General features: G+C 43.3%; 1 pseudogene; it reads right to left on the bottom strand.

The window, feature by feature from the left end:
* Positions 1-3,968: 3,968 nt before the first annotated feature.
* On the bottom strand, positions 3,969-4,555 carry LOC119332588 (annotated as a pseudogene).
* Positions 4,556-6,227: the final 1,672 nt, after the last annotated feature.

Genomic DNA, 6,227 nt, shown 5'->3' on the forward strand with positions numbered 1-6,227 from the left:
GCCGAATTTCGTCGGTTCGACCCATTTTTTGGCCCGGCGATCCCAAGCCGGACCCAACGCACTGGGGGGCATCTAGGGGCTCCAGCGGAAGGAAAAGTGGCGCATGGGCCAACACTGTCATGCGAGAAACGCCTTTTCCCCGCCTAGATTCGACCTCACGCGTTGTAGGACACCACTTTCCCTTTCGCCGCCATGCGGATCCCGGCGCCACCAACCTGCACACAGCCACTGCTCCGTCGCTAAAAAGGCCATTTCCCCGCCGAAAAGAGAGGGTTTCGCCGCGGCAACCTCCATCCCACTCCTGGGCGAGCTTTCCTGGCCTCCGGCCACTGCGATGAATTATGTGTTAAAAATAGTTTTTGTTGAATTTGTGCCGAAGTGTGCCGAATATGGGCCTAATTTGCTCCGAATTTAGGCCGAAATCGACGGCCGGGAGGCGAACTTGGGGGATCGACTGGAAACCCGAACCCCACGCCGATTTTATCGCCGGTTGACCCCCAAACGACACTATTTCAAGCCCTTAGGGGGCTGAACGATTTGAGATGCTCTTATAGCGCTGTTTCCCATTTCTGGAGTACAAGATGTTTTCGGTTTCAAAGTATTGTTTTTGTTAAGGCATACACCCCTTTCCGTCCTGGCCCGAGCCCATTTTATTTATTTTTTCCTCGTTTGCAATGTATGCTTGCAGCTTGCGCGCGACATATGCGAGTGGGCGCGCCTATGTCTCGTTTGCAGTGAGATGTAAGGCAGCCTTGCCTGAAGGCGACCGCGAGATGGGCCGGCACAGGTGCGTGCGAGGCCATATGTCACAACCTTCTTTTCGTCTGTTTTTCCATGTTTTTTGTTTTTGTTTTTTACTTTCTTGTTTTTACTTTTGTTTATACTTTAAAATATTCTAAATATATATTAAAAAAAATAATTTACCTAAAACATTTGACAAGTGTTAATCAAGCATTTGAAAAATGTTAAATGTCTATAGAGAAAATGTTTCTCATGCATACAAAAAATATACAATGTGTATGTAAAAAGTTGATCATGTATTTAAAAACAATTAATCAGGCATTTGAAAACTGTTAATCAAGTATTTCAAAAAATGTTAATCAAGCATTTCCAAAATGTTAAATGTGCATAGAAAATATGTTTCCCGTGTACACCAAAAATCTATACAATGTGTATGGAAAAAGTTGATCATGTATTTAAAAAAAATAACCATGCATTTAAAAAATATATGAATCAAGCATTTAGAAAATGTCAAAAGTGTATAGAACACTTCAGGTAGACCAGCTATGGAGAAACATAGTTGGAAGATACTAGAAAAATGTCCGTGCAATGCAATGGAAAAAGAAAAGCAACATACGTCCTTAGCCCAATAATTATGGATCAAGACCCCGCAAGTCCACGCCTCTATTTCAGTAGACCTATCAAACTTTTTTTTACATGGTCTTAATTTATGTAATATAATCAATTAATTGACGGTTCGACCATATGTTAGTTCACCAATGACAAAAAAGTATAGTTAACTATTCTTGAAAAAAATCATTCTGTTACTCCCTCCATTCCACAATGTAGTGCTTTCTCTATCCACGTGCTTCAACTTTGACCGTAAATTTAACTACCAAGACCGATTGCGGCGGGAGCAAAAATTATATCAATGAATTCGTATTCGAAAGAAGTTTTCAATTATATAATTTTTTTTCTTCCGTCGCAGTTGGTCTCGTTGGTTAAATTTATGGTCAAAGTTGGACCTCGGAAAGCGTGGGTGCACTATATTTTAGAATGAAGGGAGTACCATATAGAGCGCATTCATCAAACATATAGAGCGCATTGTCCAACTTCAAGGATGACTGAACCTGGGGGTGAAAGGTAATGGAAGGAACGGACTATGATGTGGGTGGTGCAGAACAGGCCACTTGAGTTCGATCTCATCCGAATTGCCCATCTTGTTAGGCTGATGTTCATGCTTCCACACGGTTAAGGCTTGTCTCTCTTTGCCGCCTCCCTACCATATGGATAGAAGAGCCTGAATCAGAGAAATGATACACTAATATCACTCTTCTATCATGCTAGGCACTATTAAGAACCTACACTTTGCCTCTAAGAAATAGAAATAGTTCACGATAGTAAACAATTGTAAGAAGCAAAAGGATAAATGACTCGAGGGATCTTTCAAAGGAAAATTTTGCATCAGTAAAACTTACAAAGGTATAATTGCAAATCCAGTCCCAAAATCCCCTGTCCGTTTCCCGTCACATGTATGCAGCCACGGATGTCAAGCAAGGCTGGTCTGAGCCAACCCATTCATTCATATAGGCCACCATGCCATGGCTTGTGGTGTCTTTGGCATGCTTGTAATTGTAAAGGAGAGCAAGGGGAAGAGGCAAGGTTGTGATGCTACACATCATACTCTGACTTTTTCAAGCGGATTAGAATTTAGGGGCCAAATAATTTCAGATTTGGAGAGAAAATCGCAGAAAAATGTGCTGCTATGAAGCCTATAGTCCCCTGTTATTTTGAAGCTCCTGCACCAAGAAACAAATATCAATGCACTGCTGTAGTAATCCAAACCAAAACAATTCAAGTGAGCTATCCTAATTGTACTAATCCTAATCCTCCTCGGCCAGTAGCCAACAACTTCCTCTGTCTGAAACAGCCCGCTTCCTTTGCCTATAGAGGCCCTGTTTGGTTCGGCTGTGGATTTCTAAAAGCAGCTGTAAAAAATCTGTTGTAGAAAAATAGCTGTGGAAAATCTGATGTGAAAAAGATGTAGTCATTTGGCAAACCAGCTGATACAACTTTTTCAAATTTTGACCCGCAGCGGAATCAGATTTTGAAAAGCACGTACTGAGCTGCTTCAGCTTTTGGTTCAGATTTTGACAGCAGATTTCTGGAATCGGATTATGCTGGGTTCGTCTTTTGATTCAGATTCTGCTGCGCGGCAGCGGAATCCGTCCATAAAAGCTGAACCAAACAGGGCAAGAGCCACAGAGACACACACACAGAGAGAGAGAGACACAGAGACACACACACAGAGAGAGAGAGGAGGTTCAAAGCCATGGCTTCATATTTTCACTAATAAAGTGTATCACTGCAGCACCACTGATCACCTCAGGGTTCATGCTTGGGTTCTTGGTAGAATATTGAGTCATTCCTATAAACATGTACTCCCTCCGTCCGAAAATACTTGTCATCAAAATGGATAAAAAGAGATGTATCTAGAACTAAAATACGTCTAGATACGTCCCCTTTTATTCATTTTGATGACAAGTATTTTCGGATAGAGGGATCTTTAAAATTCTCCGATCTAATAAAATATGAGAAAAGAACAACCTATCAGTTATGCACATGTAAAAACTGTCTATGTCTTCGATTTGCTAATTTATATTCAGAACGGAACCCATTTAAAGAATATGATTCATTCCCTTTTACTTTCATGCCTCAGAGACAATAAAATTGCAAAGATGAGCTACAAGCTGCTAGAAGTATACGGAAGGACATGTACTCCTTCACTGTAAGACAAACAATAAGACTTTAAGTAGTAGCACCTCTTTAGTGCATACACTCTGTTGTATGTTCTTCCTCTATTTCAAAATTCCACTCACGCGATCAAGAAGTATTTCATTGTCTTGATATAAAGGGAAACAATATTGCTATTTCAAGATAGCCGAAAATATCAACATTGTCTCTGGTTTTCAAATTTGCTTTCAATATTTTTCCTATATTTTGTTTCCAAATTTATGTCATAATGTCTTTTTTTTTGTTCATCACGTTATAAATCAGCCAAGGATGATGTTACCAAGCGAATCATCCACGATAGGCTATTTTTAAGAATATAAACGACGTTTAGACTTCAGAATAATTACAACAATTACGAAGACATAGAAAAAACAGTGCTGAAACGTAGACATACAAGTCTAAAAAAAACAAGATTAATACTAGCATAACATCAACGCAACATTGCCTCGATGCTAGTACTTTCTACTCAAAAGCCCACTGGTTCTCCTTGCGGATCTCCGTCTCCTCCTCGGGTGTGAAGTCATTCTTGAAAATCTTGCGAATCTCCTCTGGAGTCTTGTCCTTGATCATGTCGGCAACAGTCTGGCAAGTAAGGTCGAGCAATCCCTTGATGTTGAGGTAGTTTGCAGCCAGGATAAGGTCGAAGATGGTGGCCTGGTCGACCTTGACGAACTCGGCGTCAAAGCTCTTGAGGTCCTCGGCGGGGGCGGCGTCTGCAGTAGAGGTGGAGGAGTTGGCGTCAGCGGCGGCGCCGGAGTTAGCCGGTTTGGGGCTGGTCTGAACGTGCTTCTTGCAGTACTCAATGACCTTGGAGAGGATCTTTGAGTCGACGTTGGGGGAGCGGGATGCCGTTGTCAGCGCAGTCATCCTCAATCATGTGGCGGATGGTCTGCGACTCCATGGCTACCGCCTCCTCGACGTCGAACTCCTGACCGTCCGAGCTCTTGAGCGTGACCATCTTCTTCTCGCCTTCAACGGCCGCCATTGATCAGAAGATTGGGAGAAGAAACAAAACCCTAGCGAAGAAGGCGCGGCGGCGGAAGAGCAATCTAGAGACAGGAGCGTTTTCTGCGTGTTGGGCTAGGGTGGGGAACCGGGCATTTTTATTGGGGCCGGTGAGGCGTTGCCATTGTGGACTCGGGGGATATCCATCGTGCTCGTGCCGTATTCATCGGGGAGTTAGACTCGGGTTTGAATCCATCACGGCGTCATGTCTCGTCAACGTGTCTACTCTACACACACACACACACACACACAAAAACGTGTCTATATAGTAGTCCTATACAAAGCACGACGCTGTGGGTTCGGCTCGAGGTGAGATTATATGGCATCTGTACAATGACTGATAAGTCAGACCTTGACCTTTTTTTTTTGTTGAATTCTGTGCTAGTTTTCCCCAGGTACAACTGGATTAAAATGTGTATGCTGCTGTGCAATACCGAGAAATACCGGCTGACATAATCTCACCGCTACACAAATACGACCGCACAATGAGGCGATCCAGGTGGTTTTGGAGACAACAAAAGGAGGAGCGACTCCCGATCATCGACGATGGTGCTTTCCCGGCGAGATCCTGTAGTGGGCCATGATGGAGACAGAGTCGGTTAATCCAGATTAATTGGCGTGCTGAAAGGCTTATTAGTCACATACAAGCCCCGGATGCGGAAGATGCGGTGGCGGTGGTGATGGAATTGCCGGTGCCACGCACCCAGGGGACACGATTGTGCTTACGACGATGAGGAGACAGAGGTACCCGAGGAGGACGATGGTGACCAGAGTGAGGATTACACATCTTCATGTCGCTCTCCCCAGTTTCCTTGCCGTTCATAGAGGATCCATGCCCTACGCCGTGTTGTCGCCATGGAGTAGGAGCCACCCCGGCCGACAATAGCTTCTGGTTGCTGGCCGGGGAGGACTCTGACGGTGGATTGTCATCACCGATTCCAAGTAGGCATGAGTGCCCCTCTTAAGAATTTCACGTTCTCCTGCTCAACTTGTGGGTGTGGGGATTGTATCTAAGAGGGACATGTTTCGTAGGAAAAAATCGCATGCTTATATTGGTTCGTTGTTTGATTCTCCGATGAAAGAGGATCATACCAATAGTTATGCTCTATCCTCACATGATAGTGATTTGTCTTTCTCTGAAATTATGGATGATGTTATTTCAGTAATTACAAATTACGATCATAGCAATAGTCATGTTCTATCCTCGCATGATAGTGATAGTCTTCTTCTGATATTTTGGATGATGTTATTTCAATAATTAGAAATTATGATAATGTGATTGCTGATTACAATAATATATGAATGTTAGTGATGGGGATTCAGTTAAACCGGCTATGAGCATGAGAAAATTTCCAGCTATCCATGTCAACTGGACAACATATATGCTTTATTTTGGGCTTTATTATCTAGATCGTACGACAATTGAGATGGGGAATCTTGAGCGGGACAAGAGTCAAGAACATGGGTGTAGGCTTTTGCCTTTGGAACCTTCTACTACTATGTTAAGTTGTGGACTTGTTGGACCGGGCATTTTTCTTTATCTTGGAAGCCCTAGGACTCAGTTTAGGGAAGCGCATCATGAGAATACACCGTTTTGATGCCTTTAGATAAATATAGATGTGTGTTGGTACCCTATTTGGAAGGGATGGGTTTGGACTTCTGTGATATGAGGTTAGGGTTCACCCCTATGTCGTCGGCTCAAGAGGAAA

The sequence above is a fragment of the Triticum dicoccoides genome, chromosome 7A (genome assembly GCF_002162155.2).
Source record: "Triticum dicoccoides isolate Atlit2015 ecotype Zavitan chromosome 7A, WEW_v2.0, whole genome shotgun sequence".
Lineage (NCBI taxonomy): Eukaryota > Viridiplantae > Streptophyta > Magnoliopsida > Poales > Poaceae > Triticum > Triticum dicoccoides.